Below are 20,208 nucleotides of genomic sequence, written 5' to 3'. Positions count from 1 at the left end.
ATACATAGCCATAAGGAGTTCCAGGCCTTAGCAACATGGTACGAGTACAGACATTGCTCAGCAGATTTTATAGGTTTATGGACAGACAACAGTTTTGGGTCATTGGATAATGTTATAGGTTGTAAGAAGCTTTGTATATATTAGTTGATGGGGTAGTTCTAACCAATGTAGGCCTTTTAGTGCTATACAGTGGTAGGTTCTGAAAGAGATATCTGCTGCAAATTTAGCAACTTTGTTATAGCACTGTTCAAACTTTGATTTTTGTGATGCCTGAAGCTTAGTGAGGATGGGAGCACCATAAAGTGTGGGGAGGAAATACGTAGTGGCAAGTGTAGCTTTAGGTGCGTCAGTGAGACAGTTTTTAGCTCTATAAAGCATCCCAAGCTTTTGATGAGTTTTCCTTATGCAATTTTGTATATGCAGGTTGAATTTAAGATAATCATCCACTATCATCCCTAATAATTTGCCATGAAAAGTGACTTCAGTGGTTGTATTATCAAGACAGAGAACTTTAAATTTTGTTTTTTTTTCATGGAAGAGGGGTTTGAGGAAAAAGTAATAGCTTGTTTTTTTGGGTTGAGCATGAGTTGTGAGTTAACAAAGCCATGTTTCAGTTGCTGTTAAAGCTTCCTATATAATGTTTTGCAGGTGTGCCACACTGCCAGATGTGCAAATGAGTTGTCTGTGTACTGTATTAGGAAGGAATGTTGTGTGGATGTCTGGTGGGTGTTGGTGAGAATGTCAAAAAGGAGGGAACCAAGGATACAGCATTTTGGTACACCTGTGGTGAGTGGGAGGTATGGAGAGAGTGGAGTGCCATTTTACTGACTAATACCTCTAGGTAGCTTTTGAACCACAAAAGGGTGGGCTGAGAGAGACCTAATGGGGACATTTGAAGTAGAAGTTTGCTGTGAAAAACTGTGCTGAAGGCTTTAGAAAAGTCTACCAATAAGGAGGAAACTAGTTTGCTATCATCTTTAGTTTTATTGACAGTATCTATATAGGTTAGAAGGGCAGTGCTAGTACTATGGGAAAGAAAGGCATCATGTTGTGTGGGGAAAGGAATTCTTCCTGCAAGAGATAGCTCAGCAACTGTTTTTGAATACACTTTCAAGTATTTTGGAGGGGGGATAAGACTGCTGTAGGTCTAAAGTTAGTAATGCCTGTTGAAATTTCCTCCTTTGTGCAGAGGGATTGTGTGTGACTTTTTCCAGAGAGAGGTAATATGGGATTCCTGGACTGACCTATTTATAGGGATTGAGCAGGGTAGGCGTGTTAGAAGCTACTGTTTTAAGGTATTCACTAGGAAGGTCATCAGCTGAAGAAGAAGAGTGTGGTTTGAGTTTGTTTCAGAGTAGTTTTATATAGGATGTGGGCTCAGGTTTGAAGGTGAAAGTGGATGTGGTGATACACGGCTGTTGGGCAAGGTTAGGACTAGATGTTGGCGTACCCTTAGTTAGAGATGCTATACTATTTATGAAATAAGAGCTGAACTGCATTGTAATTTCAACTGATGAGTTATTAAGAGAGGGATTAGGGTTGAATTTATGACTGGGATTCAAGATTTCTTTAATGGCTGTTGAGCATTTTTTAGGATTGTGTTTACTGTTACTCTGAGTTATTATAGGATAGTTTTTTTGGACTTCATTAAATTGCTTTTTAGTATGCAAAGCATTCTGATGTTTTCAAGATATTGAGGTGGTTTACATTTCTGCTATTCTTTCCATGCTTTTTCTCTGCCCTACATTAGCATTCTACTCTTTATGGATAGCCAAATTGCATTATTTGTTTTTAGTCTCTTCCTATTTAGGATATTCAGGAAAGTTGTACTGAATTTATTTACAGCATCATCTAAGGGGAGGAGTTTTTAGTAAGTTCCAGACAATACATGATAGGTTAGTAATGGACTTGGTTAAACTTGCAAAGGTAGTGTGTTGTTTTATAAACATGCTGCTTAAATGGATGTGTGAGATGTCTGGTTATATAGACTGGGAGATGATCACTGAGACACTCAGACACTGTACCTAGGATCTGAGACTAGGATCCAGTCAAATATGGGATTTGATGTCATGTTATAATGTGTGGAGATATTAATTAGTTGTGTGAAACCAAATAAATTCACACTAGATATAAGGAAGTTAGAATTGATGTCCAACCAACTGACATTCGCATCACCTAGTAGTAGTATTTCTTGTGGATTTTTATGGGTATCCAGTGTAGGATATCTTCCAGTACAGCTGTATTATCGCGCTCTCTCTCTCTCTCTCTCTCTATATATATATATATATAAAGAATAGTAATACATACTTGTTTATAACTGTTTAATAAGAAGCTCTGCTGAACTGAATTTTGGTATTCGTTTGTTATAAGGGGAAATGTGATAGTTGTTGGGAAATATTAAAGCAATGCTACCACCTTCCCCCTTTATATGGTCATTACAGATGATATTATAGTCAGGAGGTATCGTTTCAGAGTTGTTTATGTTGCGTTTAAGTCAAGTTTCATTTACAGAGGGAATGTCAGACATGTAGTTCAGCAATTTTATTTCTCATGCTTCTAACTTTTATAGCAGCAAAAGCTAAATTTCCGGAGTTAGGAGTTGACCATTGCAGGGTTAGACTAGTGTGTGGAAGAGAACTGCCTTGATGTTCATTGTGACAGGTCAAGTCAGGTCAAATTATAATATAGGGTAATCAGTTTACAGCCAATACAAAGCAATAAGCACAAAGGTACAAAGCAGAACATTTTTTTTTTCATTTCATGAATGCAGAAACCTGTCAACCATGAATACCAAGTAACTGACATATACAGTGTAAGCTATTGGTCAAGAGAAATGACAGTGGTCAACTTAGTAAGCGGTCCTCGAGTAGTAGATACCAAATTGTTGAATATTTTGGCCGCTTTTTGGTTAAAAATTTCAAAGTGTAATTATGTGTTTTTTAAAGGGGAGCCGCTAGGGGGCGCATCTGAGTGGAGTAGTGATGTATTTATAGTGAGACAAATGTGTGGTGCAGTTTGTTTTCTGAGGAAGTTGGTGCAGAGCGCTGACGAAAAGCTTGTTTTTAAGCTTAATAAAATTTCAATTTGTTTTTTTTCGTTTATTGGCGTTCTTGTTTTACAACATAACCTGTGGATTATAAAGAATATTTGCATACATCTATTTGAATCCAGGAGTTTAAAGGCGCTGGACCTGCAGGGGTGGTTTTTTCACCAGTTGTTTTTTTTTAATTTTTAGGGGGGGTATTAAAAACTAATTTCCAGCACATACAGAAATAAATTTGTCTAGAAGTTGATACACAGCAAGGTTCTTCAAGTTAAATTTGCTTACATTGCACAAAGACAACATTTTCAGTGAAAATGTTTTCATGAGTTGGCCCTTGTGGTAGAGCTTCTGCAGTACAGAGATTAGATATAGTGACCAAAGGCTTTGAAATGAATGAAGAGAAAAGAAAAACACTCCACTAAACTTTCATATCATACTGAAGCAATAAAGTTAATACTTATTATAAAAAGAGATGGAGGAAAGACCACAGTGAGTCAGAGCAAGAGAATACGGGGAAAGTATAATAGAGAGACAGTAAAACAAAGTTTATGAATATAAGCTGAAAGTAATTAGCAGAAGGTATACTGACAGAGAACCACAGTAATACAGTGTATATAGAGAGATGTATTGAACAGGAAATCATGCCATAACACTATAAGCACAATATAAAACCATCAACTATAACATTCATGAGATTAACCAGTATATCAAAACACTGTTTTATAAATCTATATATATGAAAACACTAAAAGTTGATATTACATATGTTAAAGAGCACAGGCTCAACACACATAGCTTACATGATTTGAATGAAATAGACACAAATCAACATACTACCAAGGTCTAGTCACAGCCTTAGAACAAACAGAAATTTAATAATACATGACACATACCTGTGACTGAGTGAAAGAGGACAGAATAGTGAACAGAACAGAATAGAAAGCATCATTCTTTGTACACTCATATTGCTGCTTGGACGGTGTGATTGAGTTTGGATTTTCTTCTATATATATATATATATATATATATATATATATATATATATATACCAGGAATCATCTCTAAGGGTAAGAGGAGTTTCCATTTCTTCTGTAAACCATAGTTTTTTTTTTTTTTTTTTTGGTTTTATACATTCTTGATGTTATAGGAGAGAGTTTGTCTTGAAATTCTAAGAGGGAATTGGTGAGAGATTTGGCAGCCCAGTTTGGCTCTTGTGATGTAGATACTGGGGAGCAATAACAGTCAGCCAAGTGTTCTTTAAGATCGTTGATGACCTATGTGAACTGTAGAGTGAAGGTAGTTAGTGCTGGAACCTTCTTCATTGCTAAGTTAATATTTTTGAAAGTAACAAGTACAGTTGTCAATGATGAAGGATAAACGGCTGACAAAGGGGGGATATTTTAATGGGATGTTAGTAACTAAATGATCAAGCAGTGAGTGATGACCAGATGTCAAGTTGGGGTGTGTGGGGTCTTGCATAAGCTGAATGCGACCAAGATCTGCTAAGTGCTCAGTGATGTCATTTGAGAGTGGGCCTAGGATGTTAAGGTTAGTGTCTCCTAGAATTATTATTTATTTATTTGTTTGCAATTTGAAGCTGCTGAAATCTGAAATTTTATATACGAATGACATAAAGGCTGGAGGTGGAAATTAATTACTATTAGGTGGACTGGATTGTTATTTGGTACAGGAATCTTAAATAAGAACTGACCAGGGTCAAAATCCATGGTGGCATTTGCTTAGTAGATTGTTTTAACATTGATGGGTGGTATAAATAGAATTAGTATACATCCTCCTTTCTACTGCATATTCTTGTTTCAAACCTGTAATTTAATTTTTTTTGAAAATGTGATGAATATTAGGATCATCACTTTTGATATAAGGTCCTACAATAGAGACATCTAGGAAATGGGAGGTTAAGAAAACATTAAGTTGGTCTAATTTATTCATGAATTTTCATGTATCTTAGCAAGTAGCAGGACAAGTTGCTGGCCAAAAAATTTCTTCAAAGGGTAGTCTCTGGCATGGGGCTGGACTCAGTATTGGCTTTTAATGACAAAATAGATGAGCAAACTGAAACAGATACTTTGATAACCTAATGAATTTGTTCGCTGTTTATAAGTTGTTGGTTGGTTACACTGTACATATAGAAATCAACTCTGCAGGCTACTCTATCAGGATGTCACTTTGCTAATGTAACTAAAGCAAACAAACATGAGGTGCTCGTGTGACTGAGTATAATTAAGAGTCCACACTGACTAAATAAAAAATAAAGGCATTTATACAAGTCTGAATGACAAAAATGTGTGTGTAGTTTGTGTGTACAAGCTGTCTGTGACAAAGTGCAGTGAGAACATATGACAGCTAACACTTGCAGAGGCAATCCAATTGGCTGATTGACCAGTACAAAGGTAAATGCAAGGCACAGTCAAATACCGCACATAAGGTACAAAACTCAAAGAATAGTGACAGCATATAGAAATCTACGAACAACCCAAATTAATTAAAGAATAAAGAAAGAAAGCATGAATGATGTTCATACTTCATTACACTATAGAGGAATAACTTAAGGGCTACACAGTCAATGACAACAAACACAAGTGATATCCTGAACAACTCTGCTGATTTGTCAAAAGGCTAGGATGCTTAAAGGCAGAATATCATATCAATTTGCCTCCAGAAGCACTTTCTTCAGGTTATGCTCCATTCATAACGCCCATTCTTCAAAAAGCTAAAACTGAGTAAGAATTAAAGAGGAATCATGAGGAGTAACAGTTAAGCAGACGCAGCCTAAAGAAATGGTCAGTTGTAAGCTGACTGTAGTTAAACAGGACAAGGTCAGAATTTGTATTTATCCATAATACATTAATAAATGGATTAAGAGGGAACATTATCCTTTTCAGAGTATTGAAGAAATTATTGTCACAATGGCTAATGCAACATTCTTTTCAATGCTTGATGAAAACCAGGAATATTGGCAAATAAAAACAGATGAAGCAAAATGTAAACTCTATAGCTTTAATACAGCTTTAGGTACACAGACATTTTTAATATTACCTGTTGGGATCTCATGAGCATGAGAAATACTCCAAGCTGTGGCAGATCTGACCAAAGAGATAGACGGCAGTGTTAAACTTACTGATAACATTCCTTTCTGGGGATGATACAAGGCAGGAACAGGGCAAATGAGGAATTAAGCTATTAAACAGAATGAGGTTGCAAGTTCTGAAGCTTAACAAGGCTAAGTGTCAAACAGGTATAAATTCTCTGAAGTGCACTGGTTGCTTACTGTTCCATAACTGTCTACAGCTGAATGCTGACAAAGTTCAGCAATTTGTGAAAATGCAAAAATTTACTGATACATCTTCTATGTTATGCTTGGGAGTGGTACAATAACTATTAAAGTTCATTCTGCATTTGCCAGAGACAATAGTGTCTCTAAGAAACCTTCTAGGGCATGGAACACTATAGTATTGGTCAGTAGATCTCTCCACACACAAAAAAGCTCTGAGTTGCAAAACAAGCTGGCAACCAATATACAAGTAGTAAAGCACTGTGATGCTACCAGATGATGCAAGTCAGCAAGGGTTAAGAGAACCCTTACTGGAGGAAGATCAATCAGCTGCTTATACATCCAGAGCACAAACCTTCTGATAAATGCAAAGAAATAGAAACTTAAGGTCTGACCACAGGGCAATGCAAAGCATATTGAACAAATCCTGACATAAGGCATTTACAAGACTACAACACGTTCCTCTTTCAATCAGGTTAACACTGTCCTTTCCTGCTCAGCTACGGGCAACTTCAGACCCTTCGGTGCTTTTCATTATACAAAATTGTTATTTTATGGTTTGGAAGTCCCTACTCCCCTTTCTGGCAACCTACTTGCTACCTCCCTCACTTTCCTCTGATTTTTACAGGATTTATTGCATGGAACCATTCAGTACCCCCCCTCCCCCCAACAGGGCACACAGTTTTATTCCAGGATACTTCTGGTTGCCAGGAAGGAGCTGTGTTGGAGGCCATTTCTGGAGTTTTATTTCCTTAACAATTTTTCTGTTGTCTCTTTAATCCATCTTTTCCCTGTTGCATCTCCAAGCTTTCCCGGTTTCTCTGGATTTTAAAAATGCTTACCTCCACATTCCTATTCACACTCTCTTCAAGAAACGTTTACGTTTCTCTGTGTCTTCCTGACATTATCAATTCTCTGCATTGCCTTTTAGTCTTTCTATAACCCGAGGGTCGATACAAACTGTTGATCCCTCGGTGGTAGCCTTCAGATTTTCCCTTATTGAGATGATCTCTTGATTAAAGCCCTCCCCCTATCATCTTCTTTGGGATCTGAAATTTACAATGCTTCATTAACAAAGTGTAGGGTTCACCTTGAACATCAAAAAGACTATGCAGATTCCTTCTCAAGATCAGGATTTTCTAGGCTGTAGGATTCAGACAGTGTCAATGATAGCTCTATTGCATCTTCCCATGGGCCTATCTTTGACAACTTGGTTTCAAGACCATTCTTCCTCTTGCAGTGCTTATTGCACGGGAATTCATGGCATACACCATTACTATGGTTCCTCTGGCCAGACTCCATATAAGCAAGTTTCAGTGGTACCTAAGAAACATTTTGCTTCAACATAGCCATCCTCTGGATTTTCCCATTCTATTACCTTGTCTCAAGCTCAAGTTCTACTGGTAGATTCATCAGCTCTCTTGGAATTCTGGCCTGCCTTTTCAGGTTCCCATTCCAACCCAAGAACTGAACACAGACACCTTACATCAGGGTTGGGGAGCTTTCTTCACCAATGTCAGGTTCCAGGGTGTTTGGTCTCCTACTCAACTGGCAGATCATATCAACATCAAAGAGATGAGAGCTCTAATTTTGGCTCGCCATGATCTCCACTCCCTTTGGATTCCCAACCCTCTGAGGAATAGCCATGTGGTATATCAAAAGGCAAGGGGGTATGAAGTCCTATGTTCCTTGCAGACTGTCTTATAATTTGTTATTCACAGATACATTTTCTACAATGAGGAAAGACCTCATTATCAACTAATTTGTATGTCTTTAAATTGCCATTAATTACTGCGAGTGCAGTTAAGCACTTTCTCATGGCAGTTAACACTGTCAGCCCATGCTTGTGTCACACGAGCCCCCCCCATTCACTCTCCCACAAACACACAGTAACACACACACACACCACATACCCCTATATTGGCAGAATGTCTGCCAAGTCTCGTCTTTCATTTTTCACTGCCATCATAAATCAAGGATGATTGTACTCAAGTCATTAATGCCACATAGACTTTGCATCCTTCAGTAACTTCATGCTAATGCAATAGCTATCATTCTTTCTAGGTTTATAAGAAGATGAATTAAAGGCTGTCCCTGATTATGTGTCTGTGGTTGACAGGCATGCTTAAATGTGCCCTGTCCCTCGCTCTCGTCACTTGCAGACATTTGCAGGCATTGAATAATACCCCAAATCCTCACCATAAGTTAAAAAATGCTACAGTAATATATCAATGCAGCAGGTTAATGCTGCTGTTTCCTGTGTCAAGGGTGCAGGACTTCCTTTTAATCTATATATGTATGTTGTTCTGTTTGCCCTGGTGTCTAGTTGTGGTACAGAGGACCAATATCCTCTGTGAGAGATTAGAATGAAAGTTTTGCATCCTTTTTAGAATGTTTAAGGCATGGTATTTTAAGTATCACCAACCCACATTACCTTTCTCAGTTTTTTTTTTCTGTAACTGCCCTTAAGGCATATTGATAAACAGTTATCCCTGGTGCTACTGTTCACCTCCAACTCATGAAATAATAGAGTAGAATCCCTTGTAGTTAGTGCTTCACTGACCCACATACTAATAAAGAACTATCCCTAGTGTCTAGTGCTCCCCCGTCCCACATAATAATACAGTAGCATCCCTGGTGGCTAGTGCATCCTCGGACTCATGCACTAATAAAGAAATACCCCTAGTGGTGAGTGCTCCCCAACCCAATGTTGCAAGGATTGCTCATTAGTCTAGGGGTCTGTGGAAGCATGAAAACCACCCCAACAAAAATACACAAACAAACACAATCATATGCATTCTCATATCCATTCCATTCACACACACCCCTACCCTAACCTATCCACTCACTAAGCACCCTACTGCGACCTCTCAGACAAACACACACACACACACACACACACACACACACACACACACACACACACATGCACTCACACATGCAAATCCCCTCACACATATACTCTCACACCCCCAACACTACCTGACCACTAAACACCCCAGCACTTACCTCTAGTGCAATGGATGAATATGGCCTCTTGGCTATGTACAATACTATAAACAGTCAGGAGCAGCAGTACAACTTTACACAGTAAAACAATTCTCTGCATCACCTGGCTGCATAAATGCCTTACCACAAGCAATTCTGGGGGACAGCCCATGGCTAATTAGCATATGCCTCTCCCCTGCAATGCCTCATTGGCATCTAGCACAGCTACAGATACACACCATCATGGTGATGCACATCTTTGTGCAAAAGCACTGTACGAGAGCTGTCTCTGAATACAAAAAAGGTACCATGGGGTGTACACCTTGTATACACCTCAGGGTAAATGTGTCATCTAGTCCTACCAGTTCTTTGAAAACAGATGGGGAAGAAATGGAGGCAGTGATAGATTTCTGCAGATGGTGGTGATCGCAGCCATGAAATGAAAAGCCATTTTTAGAAAGAAAGCTATGGCAAATCTGGATAAGATTTCAAAGACAAAAGAGATCACATTGTCAACAAAGGTCCACAGAGTCAGTGCTATATTATTTCCAGTAATAACATATGGCTATGAGAGCAGGACTATAAGTAAGGCTGTGTGTGTAAAAACTCATGCTTTCAATCTGTGGTTCTGCAGAAGGTTTTTCAGAATTCCTTGGAATATAAAAAGATCAAATCAGTCAGTGGTTAAGAAAATAAACTCACACTGTCCACATCTAAAGACCGGTAGTAAAACTAAAACTCACATATTTGACTGCATGATGCAAAAACAGGGTTCACGGATGCTGGGAAAGATCAAATGAAGGAGAACGGCAAGACAGAGGCTAACACGGATAGCTACCACTAATGAAGCAATGAATTTGAATTTGCAAAAAATACAACAGTTTTTTTTTCTGATAGGAATGGTGTGCTAAAACCCTTGAGTTCACAAGGAGCTGGGCTCAACTAACTGCCTAAACAAACAGCAACAACATATCTATGCACCACTGCATTTCCTCCAGACTTACAAACTAGTACAAACAGCATCTGTATGTAAATATTATCAGTGTACTAGATGTTTTTAGAATGTTCCTTTACTGCTCTCTCTCTCCCTACACTGCAGTATGTAGTTATGTTAGTGCACTTGAAACATTACTGGAAGTGTTAACCATGACTAGTACTGCTTTGTCTCTACCAACTCGGCATTCTGTACAAATACTGTGTATGATTATACTGTTTCTTTGCACGCTTCTGGCTTGGCTCATGGCTGAAATGGGTTCTACAACCACTTAACATGGTTCGGACATGGGGGTAATATGAACAGAATCATGGACCGTATAATAAGTGGGGTAAATGCACATATTAGTCAGGTACGGTCTGAAAATTCAGATCCTTATGTTGTTAATCTTTCAGGATATGTTTTTAATGATAGTCAAATGGCCATGTTGAATAGGGGTTTAAAATTTATCCCCACGGTCATACCTAGACTATATGAACTTAAAAGTGAAATTTTTAAACTTGTTCGTAAAATGCATATTAAAGAATGTTTCTTTGAAGTTAAAAATACTGAAAATATTGCACTGAATGAAGTAAGTGACTCAGAATCTAATGAAAGTTTTTATTCCTGTAATTCCATCATGGATACTAATGCTTACATTAAATTAGATACTTCTTGTATTAGGGTTAATAGCAATTTTATGCCACCTACTAAGAACGAGAATATTTTACGCTTTAATACAGCTGTAAATGTGACTCTAGAAAAAGAGTTAGATGAATTCAACCAGAAAGCTATAATATGACCAAGCAAGAATGGGACAGTTTAAAAAAATTAAGTGAACAGCATAATTTGGTGTTTAAGCCCTCCGATAAAGGGGGTAAGTTAGTAGTTATGAGAAATCAAGACTACTATAAAATGTGTATGCAACATCTTAACAACACCGAAGTATATTGTCAAGTGCAAGAAACAAGATATTTGCAGATCATTCATGAATATGAACGGCTAATATATAAGGGGCTACGATTAAATTATTTTTCTAAAACAGATGTTTATGAAAAATTTACCAGTAAAGATAGTGTTATTGCTAGATTTTATTGTGTCCCAGAGATGCATAAAAGTTTTGTTCATCCACCAGGATGACCTATCGTGTCAGCTTCTGGTTACTTTACACATCAAATAGGCCATTTTTTGCATGAATGTTTGGCTAAATTTGTAATTAAACTACCAGCATATATTAAAGATTCAATGGACCTGTTGAAGAAGCTGTCACAAATATGCTGGCAATCAGATATGTAATTCTTGGTTATAGATGTTACAAGTCTGTATACCAGTATACAGCATCATTTTGGTATGGAGGCACTTAGTTATTTTATGGGATATACTCCTAAAACTGAGTACATAAAGGAATTAATACATTTCTGCTTGGTCAATAACATTTTTGAATTCGATAGTAGGCTGTATCAACAGTTACAGGGTACTGCAATGGGGGCGGTGTCCGCGCCCATGTATGCAAACCTCTTTATGGGGTTGTTTGAATATAGCCACATTTATAGAAGTTCATTTTACAATAAGTATGTTGTGAATTATTTTAGATATATAGATGATTTGATATTCATCTGTAAAGGTGGCAGAAATGAAGTTACAACTTTTATTGATTATTTGAATAATAGTAGATTTTTGATTAAATATGATGGTTTGCAAGAAGGAAATAGACTGAATTACTTAGATCTGATGTTGGAAGGAACGAGTGAGGGGAATATAATAACTCGAATATTTAGAAATTTTGATGAGCCAAGTTATATGTTTTATGCGAATAGTTGTCACCCTGCACATATGGTACGATCACTGCCATATGGAGAAATTTTAAGGACTAAAAGACTTTTCAGTGATTTAGAAGAGGCCAAAAGAAAGGCTATTGCAGTTAGTCATATGTTCATTAAAAGGCTATTCTGAACAATTAGTTCTAGAAAGTTATAATAAAGTGTTTGGACAGAGAATAAGCAAATATAATAGTAGATGTAGACATGAATTAAGGATTAATAGTGAAAAGGAATGAGATTTACAACAAATTATAGCTTTCGTGTCCAAACACACTATTTTTCAAATGAACTACAAAAAATGTTTGTTAGTTTCTGGAATATAATAAAAAGGGATACAGCTTCACTTAAGGATTTGCAACTTAAATTTTCCTACAAAATAGGTAGGAATCTTAAAGATTTTTTGGTACATAGTGTTTATAAAAGACCAAGTGAGGTAATAGGGAATTTAAGTTTGGACACAGGCACTAAGCCATGTGGCAAATGTTCCATTTGCCAATATATAACCAAAACTTTTGAAGAAATAAATGGAAAAAAATTTGAAATGAAAGGAAGTTTTACATGCAAAAGTGAAGGCGTGATTTATGCTATCAGATGTGAATGTAATAAATTTTATGTGGGAGAAACCAAAAGAAGTTAAGCTGAAAGAGTTAAAGAGAATATAAGAGATATAAAAAAATCATAGAATAGTTAGTCCTTTGGGAGAACATAGTAATGTTAAACATGGTGGGGCTCCTTTAAAATTTAAAGTTACGGTTTTAGAACAAATTAATTCTAAATATATTAGTGAGAATAGGGTAAAATACCTTTTAAGAAAGAAATAATCGATTTTAATTTTAAAATATAATACTTTACAACCCATGGGTTTAAATAGGGAATGTAATTGGAAGAGTTTTATGTAATATTTATACAATATTGTTTTCAACATTTGTTATAGAATTAAGAATGTGAAATGTTGATTTTAATAATTAGAATTTTAGTAAATTACTTAATTGATCGATTACTTGGTATTGTATATAAATGCTTGGTTTAATCTAATTCATTACTCCGTAAAGGCTGTTTGGCCGAGGCGCTACGAGGTTATATTGGCATTTGTGCTATTCTAGCATCACGTTTCTGTGATATTGTTATAATATCAGCTGTTGTTCCAGCTCGTTCTTATAATATTGTTTTCTGGATTATCTTCATTGGTGCTGACTACTTAATTCTGCAGTCGCTGAATAAATGTATTTGTGAAATTGACTTAAAGAAGTGGAGTTCCTGGCATCTACTGGTTCTTCTGTTTCTTATTAACTACCTTTGTGGTTCATGGATATATATGCACCACTTCATTTCCTCCAGACTTACAAACTAGTACAAGCAGCACCTGTATGTAAATATTATCAGTGTACTAGATGTTTTTAGAATGTTCCTATACTTCTCTCTTTCTCCCTACACTGCAGTACGTAGTTATGTTAGTGCACTTGAAACATTACTGCAAGTGTTAAGCATGACTAGTACTGCTTTGTCTCTACCAACTCGGCATTCTGTACAAATACTGTGTATGATTATACTGTTTCTTTGCACGCTTCTGGCTTGGCTTATGGCTGAAATGGGTTCTAGGACCACTTAACTTTCCTGCTTATCAAATAAATACATAAAAATAAACATATTCAGTACAGTACTGCACCACTTTTGATTAAACCCTGTCTCTACAACTTGGTACATTTAGCATTATGAGGCTATACTAACATACACCATGAGATACAGTAACCTGGACATGGACCTGGACCCATGGGCACTGCCAGTTAACCCCATCAACTGTTATATGGTGTTATTACTATAATACAAAATAACTAAAATGTGCATCATGCAATCAGGAGCGGCCTTAGGTCAACTGGTGCCCTAGGCAAAAGGGCTTCACAGCGCGCTCTACCACACCACCCGGTGCCCCATCCTGGTTTACCTGCAACAAATAAATAGTGGAAAAGCACCCCTACTAGACTGGCGCCCTAGACGGCTGCCTAGTTGGCCTATGCCTAAGGCCGGCTATGCATGCAATTTAAACATTCATTGCTAAGTTTTTGTGGCAATCCCCCCTCTTTAGCCCCCTTTCTAAGTGGGCTTACCCCCAAAAGTGGCTACACTGGGCAACAAGATGTAATAAAAATAATAATAATAAGAAGAAGAAGAATACAAAAAAAATGCTTCTAACTTTTATTTTTTTATCCATCGTATATCTGCTACTACAGTGCTAAAGGAATATTACTACAGTGGTCTTTTAAGAATGCAGCTACAGGGATGTACTAGTTTTATGTGAAAACCAGCAGGTGTTTAACAGTAAAAAGATAATTATATAGATTATACTAAAGCTTATCTTACAAACATCATTTCATCAGTGTCTTGCATCATAACTGCATTCTACTACAGTGTATAACAAAATCATTACATAAGCCTTTCTTCCTTTCTCCCAGAATTCTAACTGCCAATATATTTCATGATCCAAGCTTGCAATGGAATAAGCAGTGATTCCTGTGAAAATAATTTTCACATCCATACCAATGATAATCTGTACAGATCTCAAACTTAAATGGAATTCCTTGCTTTGCCCAATTTCTTATAAGACTTTTTAATTTTCTGAATATTTCCCAGTGGATTAAAGAATCAACAGATTCTTTCACTGTTGATTAAAAAGGGTAACAGGTTTAACTATATCACCAAATCCACATCTCATCTTTATGTGCTTATCACAAACATCCTTAAGAAACTATGAAAACTAAAATCCTACTCAATGATTTCAGTATTCATTGTCCCATTATATACTACTGTTTTTTTTTTTTTTACTCCAAATACCCTTAATAACTAAAGCACACACATTCTTTGCCAGACAATTCTGGCAAACTCTTGGAAACTTGAGATGCTCCTTATTGATTTGGTCATAAAGTTTTAACTTTTGCCATAGTAATACTCAACTTACTAAACGCCATACAAGATAAATTACTGCAAATTTCTAAAACATTTCACAAGGCTTCTCACCCTCCTTGGATGTCAATAGATCTAAGATCTGCCATTACGATCATAAACAAAGCTTGGAAAGACTGGAAAAAAGATCACGTGGGTCTATCAACACACCTGCACTACCAAGAATTAAAACAATCTTACCAGACTTCTGACCAACGAAGTCAAGGTACATTATTATATAAATGATCAGATTAAACTACTAGGCAACCCATACACAATTCTTGAACATCGTTAAATTTAGCAGTGCCGGTAAAAACTTTCAAAATCCCACGCCACTTCTAACTTTATCAATAGAGACGACAGACGCAAGCCACCCATGTCACTTACCACCCTCTCTTAAATACCCCCAAACCCATCCATATCACTACATAAAAATTAATATTCCCTTCTATTTTATACACTATTATGCAAACAAACAGAATATCTCCGAGGTATACGAATGAATATGGCAATAGCCTCTAGTGGAAACGAGCTAAAATCCAAAAACAAAAAAATACTACAGGGATTCGTGCCCAGGATGAAACCAGAAACTAGTTGATTTTAGAATAATCAAAAGGCGAACTTGTACAAGTAATTTTATTAATAATAATAAAAAGGAAGCTCTGCTAAATGCTTCTGTCCTGAGAATCAGGACTTCATCAGAGCATGGCGTGTAAGACAAAACAGTGAAAATTTAAACAAAATGCAACCAATCAAAAAGCTCGACCATAAATGGTGTCTATAATAAAGTAAACAGAACAATTAAAAGAGGTACAATGAAATAATTTGAATTAAAATGCAAGAATGGAAGGTGCAGGATGAATCAAAGTATAATGTTTTCATCATATTTACAACAAAGCATAACAGCAGCAAACAATTAAAATAGTAAAATGTTAAGTGTGAAAGAACGATGAAATCTTTAATATGAATGTAAAAACATAGTTGACTGGTAAATTACTGACAGACTATTTGTTGGAAACATTCCAATATGAAACAAGCCCAGTGATTTCAAAGTTGAGCAGCCTTAATTTTCAAAACATCAAAACATTAGAAATACAATTTTTTTCTTTAAAACTGACTTTTGATTGGCATTTAAACACAGCTGCCACACTAACTCCTTGCTTTCTAGTCTCCCAGTCACCACTTCTACGTGAGATGTGAACCTTGTCAATCACCTCAAATTTAAATTTAACACATCTTTGATCGAACAAGTGGTAGCATGTTTGTACAGGGAATACTTTATGTCCTTCTTTTGGATATCAAAAAATGTTCATAGACCCTCTTTTTTAAAGCACATTTGGTCTTGCCTATATAAAAACTGAAGCATGAAACAAAGATAGCAATATATACAACAACCTTAGAGTCACAGCTGACCCAAAAGGAAGAACACAAGAGTCTGCCCTTGTAAGGTATGGGGTAGGAATCCCCACCCCACATGTAACTACAGTAATGGCAAGGTCCACATCTCCAAGTGCCCGGGGTCCTGAAATTGTTGCTAAAAGCTTTTCAAGAAAATTCAAAAATGCTTTTCAAATTATAATCCCTCTTGTGTGTGAAGCAAGGTGTGCTAACAAGACACTTGAGCAATTTTGTGTCCACTCTGAAAATGTTCCAGTTGTTGAAAATAATTTGATTAACATCCCTACTGATAGAAGTATAACTCAAAATCATGGCCTTAGTGAAACTCCTGTTGCTGTGTGTGATGTTGGCATTAACTATGTATGTTTCTTCTTGTCTACCCAAGATAGGCAAATATCTGTCCCTTCTCCCCAGTATGATCTCACCTTTAATTCTACTTAGCATCTGGGGCGGGTATGCCCTATCTAGAAAGATACTGCTCAATCTGTCCAATTCTGCTATAAACTGTAAGTCATAAGATATCATTCCAGAAAATATAATGATTTGGCCATTAACCAAATTGTTTTTTTTTTAATTTTAGGATGACTACTGTTGCAGTGCAAGTAGGAATTTGACAAGGTGGGTTTCCTAAAAATATTAGAAATGAATTTCATCTCAGTTTTGTATATGGTGACATCCATGTAGTTCAAGTTCACAGAGCAAGTACTAATCAAGTGGAAAAAAATCACTGGTCTCGTTAATGTAATTAATAAAGCTGTTAAGTACCGTGTTGTCTCCAATCCAAAATATACAGGTGTCATCCAAAAAAATGGAAATATTTTGCCCAGCACTGTGAAAAAAGAGAATTCAAGATGTACAAAGTTTCCCATTTCCACATAACCATAATGGTGAAGATGGGGCCACAAGCTGCCCTCATAGCTACGCCTGCAAGTTGTTTGAAATATCCCCCTTCAAAAAACAAGAAATAGTTAATACCAACTCCATGAGTTCCACAAATAAACCAATTCTCCTAATGTCTATGAACTCACAAGCCATGAGGGCTTCTCTAAACCATAGTAAACCCCACAATAAATGGCAAAAACAGGGGGAGGAGGGAGGGTGTTAGTACTGCAAAAGTAATCTATTAGAACATCTACTGTTACAGTAAATTTACTTACACAAATGTACTATGTTCAACAAGAGATCACTATTGTAGTAGCCTAAGCTATACACAAATGTACTATGTTCAACATGGGATCACTATTATAGTAGCCTAAGCTATACACAAATGTACTATGTTCAACAAGGGATCACTACTGTAGTAGCCTAAGCTATACACAAATGTACTATGTTCAACACGGGATCACTATTGTAGTAGCCTAAGCTATACACAAATGTACTATGTTCAACACGGGATCACTATTGTAGTAGCCTAAGCTATACACAAATGTACTATGTTCAACACGGGATCACTATTGTAGTAGCCTAAGCTATACACAAATGTACTATGTTCAGCACGGGATCACTATTGTAGTAGCCTAAGCTATACACAAATGTACTATGTTCAACACGGGATCACTACTGTAGTAGGCTAAGCTATACACAAATGTACTATGTTCAACACAGGATCACTATTGTAGTAGTGTAAGCTATACACAAATGTACTATGTTCAACCCGGGATCACTACTGTAGTAGCCTAAGCTATACACAAATGTACTATGTTCAACACGGGATCACTATTGTAGTAGCCTAAGCTATACACAAATGTACTATGTTCAACACGGGATCACTATTTTAGTAGCCTAAGCTATACACAAATGTACTATGTTCAACAAGGGATCACTATTGTAGTAGCCTAAGCTATACACAAATGTACTATGTTCAACAAGGGATCACTATTGTAGTAGCCTAAGCTATACACAAATGTACTATGTTCAACACGGGATCACTATTGTAGTAGCCTAAGCTATACACAAATGTACTATGTTCAACACGGGATCACTATTGTAGTAGCCTAATCTATACACAAATGTACTATGTTCAACACGGGATCACTATTGTAGTAGCCTAAGCTATACACAAATGTACTATGTTCAACATGGGATCACTATTGTGGTAGCCTAAGCTATACACAAATGTACTATGTTCAACAAGGGATCACTATTGTAGTAGCCTAAGCTATACACAAATGTACTATGTTCAACAAGGGATCACTATTGTAGTAGCCTAAGCTATACACAAATGTAATCACTATTGTAGTAGCATCACTATTGTAGTAGCCTAAGCTATACACAAATGTACTATGTTCAACACGGATCACTATTGTAGTAGCCTAAGCTATACACAAATGTACTATGTTCAACACGGATCACTATTGTAGTAGCCTAAGCTATACACAAATGTACTATGTTCAACAGGATCACTATTGTAGTAGCCTAAGCTATACACAAATGTACTATGTTCAAAGCTATACACAAATGTACTATGTTCAACACGGGATCACTATTGTAGTAGCCTAAGCTATACACAAATGTACTATGTTCAACACGGGATCACTATTGTAGTAGCCTAAGCTATACACAAATGTACTATGTTCAACACGGGATCACTATTGTAGTAGCCTAAGCTATACACAAATGTACTATGTTCAACACGGATCACTATTGTAGTAGCCTAAGCTATACACAAATGTACTATGTTCAACACGGGATCACTATTGTAGTAGCCTAAGCTATACACAAATGTACTATGTTCAACACGGGATCACTATTGTAGTAGCCAAAGCTATACACAAATGTACTATGTTCAACAATGTACTATGTTCAACAAGGGATCACTATTGTAGTAGCCTAAGCTATACACAAATGTACTATGTTCAACAAGGGATCACTATTGTAGTAATACACAAATGTACTATGTTCAACAAGGGATGACTACTGTAGTAGCCTAAGCTATACACAAATGTACTATGTTCAACACGGGATCACTACTGTAGTAGCCTAAGCTATACACAAATGTACTATGTTCAACAAGGGATCACTACTGTAGTAGCCTAAGATATACACAAATGTACTATGTTCAACAAGGGATCACTATTGTAGTAGCCTAAGCTATATGACTACATTATCAAGGAACAAGAAAGGATGAATTAAGAATCCAGAACTTCTTGATCAAATGACAGAATTATTCTTGCTCCTACTAATTATAAACAAGAGGTTGTTATACCTCCAAAGGACCACAGAACACAGAGCAGTGTTGTTACACCACTGTCTGGGCAGTGCGCCATCTCCCCTCTCCAGGTCTGTGAAATTCCCTCAGATCTAAACAACAACAGCAGATGGTATTAAAGCAGAAGTGTCCCAATTTTTATTTTTCAGTTTTCACCTACCATCATATTCAACTGGAAGGCAGACATACATATATATATATATATATATATATATATATATATATATATATACAATAAATCATTTCAAAATTTTCCCACCTTTAATGTGACCTATAATCTGTACAATTCAATTGAAAAACAAACAAATCTGTTAGGGAAAAAAATATAAAAAAATAAAAATGTACAATAAGCTGGTTACATAAGTGTACACACCCTTAAGCTAATACTTTGTTGAAGCACCTTTTGCTTTAATTGGAGGATTCAGTCTTTTGGGTACATACCTGCCATCAATTAAAGAGACTCTGATTAACCCCAAATAAAGTTCAGCTGTCCTAGTAGGATTTTCCTGACATTTACTTAGTTGCCTGCTACAGCAAAAGCCATGGTTT

At 36.5% G+C, this 20,208-nt stretch overlaps 1 protein-coding gene across 5 annotated transcripts in view; it reads right to left on the bottom strand.

Annotated features, from left to right (window-relative positions):
- Window positions 1–20,208, bottom strand: part of PRKAR1B (protein kinase cAMP-dependent type I regulatory subunit beta) — a 2,005,749-nt gene that overhangs the window by 623,233 nt on the left and 1,362,308 nt on the right. The window lies entirely within an intron of this gene.

The sequence above is a fragment of the Protopterus annectens genome, chromosome 12.part0 (assembly GCF_019279795.1).
Source record: "Protopterus annectens isolate FY-2018-M chromosome 12.part0, PAN1.0, whole genome shotgun sequence".
Lineage (NCBI taxonomy): Eukaryota > Metazoa > Chordata > Ceratodontiformes > Protopteridae > Protopterus > Protopterus annectens.
The sequence above is the reverse complement of the archived record's forward strand: the minus strand, read 5'-3'. Positions and strand labels throughout refer to the sequence as shown.